General features: G+C 60.0%; 1 pseudogene; it reads left to right on the top strand.

Moving 5' to 3' along the window:
- The first annotated feature begins 6 nt into the window (after positions 1-6).
- On the top strand, positions 7-2,300 carry LOC108524766 (transcriptional repressor p66-alpha pseudogene; annotated as a pseudogene).
- Positions 2,301-2,666: the final 366 nt, after the last annotated feature.

Raw genomic sequence — 2,666 nt, 5'->3', positions numbered from 1 at the left:
TTCAGAATGACCGAAGAAGCATGCCAAAGACGAGTCAGAAACGAGCGCTTGAACTGGACGCAACGGAGGACGACGTGAAGAGCAAGAAAATAAAATGGAGAGAGGATTGTTGGCTTCAGATTTAAACACTGACAAAGAGATGAGGGTGACACCTGAGCCGGGAGCGGGTCCAGCCCAAGGATTGCTGAGGGCAACAGGGGCCACGACGGTGGCCGTGGGCAGAGGCGAAGGTCTGGTAGGCGATGGACCCGTGGACATGCCCTCCTCATACAGTGACACGAAATCTGAGAGGAGACCCCCCTCACCCGACGTGATTGTACTCTCCCACAACGAGCAGCCCTCCAGCCCGAGAGAGAATGTGCTGATCATGGTGGCCTTGGAGACTAGCACCGAGGCTCTCATGAAAAGCAACCCGAAAGAACGAGAAAGGATGTTCAAGCAGCTGAAAGAAGAGTTGAGGTTTGAAGAAGCAAAACTCGTTTTGTTGAAAAGTTGCGGACGAGTCAAATACGAAAGGAAGCCACCACCCAGAAGCCTGCAGGTTCTGTCTGGAGCGCCATGACCACCCCTCCGCCGCTTGTTCGGGGCACCCAGAACATTCCTGCTGGCAAGCCATCACTCCAGATCTCTTCAGCTCGGATGTTCGGCAGTGTCATATCCCCGCCCCAGGTCCGAGGTGGGCAGCAGGCGTCCTTGAAGCTGGGGCTGCAGGCGAACTCGCAGGTCGTCATGTCCCCGCTCGTCAGGGGGGCCCAGCAAATCCACAGCTTTATGCAACATTCCAGCACAGGCCCACCGCCCCTCCTTCTGGCCCCCCGGGTGTCGGTGCCCAGTGTGCAGATTCAGGGACAGAGGATCGTCCAGCAGGGCCTCATCCGCATTGCCAGTGTTCCCAACACCAGCCTGCTCGTCAACATCCCACAGCCCACCCCAGCATCACTGAAGGGGACGACAGCCTCCTACGCTCAGGCCAACTCCACCCCAACTAGCGTGGCCTCTGTGGTCACTTCCACCGAGTCTTCAGCAAGCCGACAGGCGGCCGCCAAGCTGGTGCTGCGCAAACAGCTGGAGAAGACGCTACTCGAGATGCCCCACCCGAGCCCCAGCCCCGGAGATGAACTTTCTGCCCAGCTCCCCAACAATGAGTTCATCTACCTGGTCGGCCTGGAGGAGGTGGTGCAGAACCTACTGGAGACACAAGCGGTCAGGATGTTGGCCGCCGCTGTGCTGTCCCGGGAGCCCTACATGTGTGCACACTGCAAGATGGACTTCACGTGCCACTGGCGGGAGGAGAAGAGCGGCGCCATCATGTGTGAGAACTGCATGACGACCAACCAGAAGAAGGCGCTCAAGGTGGAGCACACCAGCCGGCTGAAGGCCGCCTTCGTGAAGGCGCTGCAGCAGGAGCAGGAGATTGAGCAGCAGCTCCTGCAGCAGGGCACAGCCTCTGCTGCACCGGCCAAGGCCGAGGCCGCCGCCGCCCCACATCCCACACCGAAGCAGGTCGTAAAACTCCGGCGTAGGTTGGCGTTCCACTCAGGAGAGGCCTGCGACTAGAGTAACGGGGCTGTGCCACAGGCCTTTAGCCTGCTGTCCCGGGGTTCGGCCATGACGCCCTGAGGTGTTCTGCATACGTTCAGTCCGTCACCCAAACTGCAGAACTCAGCCTTGGCCACAGCCCTGGTCAGCAGGACCGGCAGACATTCCGAATGAATCTGTCAAGGGCAGCGGCACCTCCAACTGGAAGTAGACGCCCCTCAGCACAGGCGGGACCCTTGCGTTTGTCAGCCCAAGCCTGGTGGTGCACAAGAGCTCCTCGGCCGTGGACCGCCAGCGAGAGTACCTCCTGGACATAATCCCACCCCGCTCCATCCCCAGTCAGCCACGTGGAAATAGTGCAAGCCAGGCCCCGTGGAAGACGGGCTCCCTCCTTCCCCACCTGGCCCCAGTCTAGAAGGACCCACTGCACCACCCTCCGCTGGCTCGGGAAGACACCGTGCCAGTCCCAAGAGCAAGCACTGGCCATGCTGCAGAGGCGAGACCTCAATTCTTGGCTGCAAAGTTTCATCAGGGCTGGGGGGCTGGTGCCACCTCATAGGCAGACAAGGATCATCGCTGGGGACCTTTCCCGTGGGCTTTCTTCCTTTCTCTCTTTGCCTTTAGTTTGCCCGACACCAGCAGAAAAGTGGACCTTGGGGCTGGTTCTGCTTCCGGCCCCCTTGTTCGGCCCCTGCCGGCACACGGGCGGCTCACCGTGGACACTGACGCGCGTGGGCAAGGCCAGCGCCCGGGGCTTCTGAACCGAGCTGGGCGTTTCGTTTTGTTTTTGCTTTTCCCCGTCTTAGGCTCCCTGATCTTTGACTGCCTTCCCATGGCGATCTGTAAGTTGAAAGATTTTTTTTTTTTTTTAAATCACCTCATGATGATGGAGTTAAAAGTAAACCGTGCAGACCCTGGGGTCTTTGTTGTGGGCTGCGCCGTCCTGCTGGCCCTGTGCCCTGGAGGGTGGGTGGCTCATGGTGCCATAGCCCCTGGCAGGGACGGCCGGCCAGCCCCGGTGACTGACGGACAGATGCAGGATGACCGAGGCAGCCCTCGCTCCGGCTGAACGCTTCCACTGCTGCTTGTTCTGGAGACCTCCGCCCCCGGACTTCCCAGACTTAGCA

Source organism: Rhinopithecus bieti, unplaced genomic scaffold (genome assembly GCF_001698545.2).
Source record: "Rhinopithecus bieti isolate Rb0 unplaced genomic scaffold, ASM169854v2 repeat_22684, whole genome shotgun sequence".
Lineage (NCBI taxonomy): Eukaryota > Metazoa > Chordata > Mammalia > Primates > Cercopithecidae > Rhinopithecus > Rhinopithecus bieti.
Note: the sequence above shows the minus strand (reverse complement) of the source record. Positions and strands in the feature narration are given on the sequence as shown.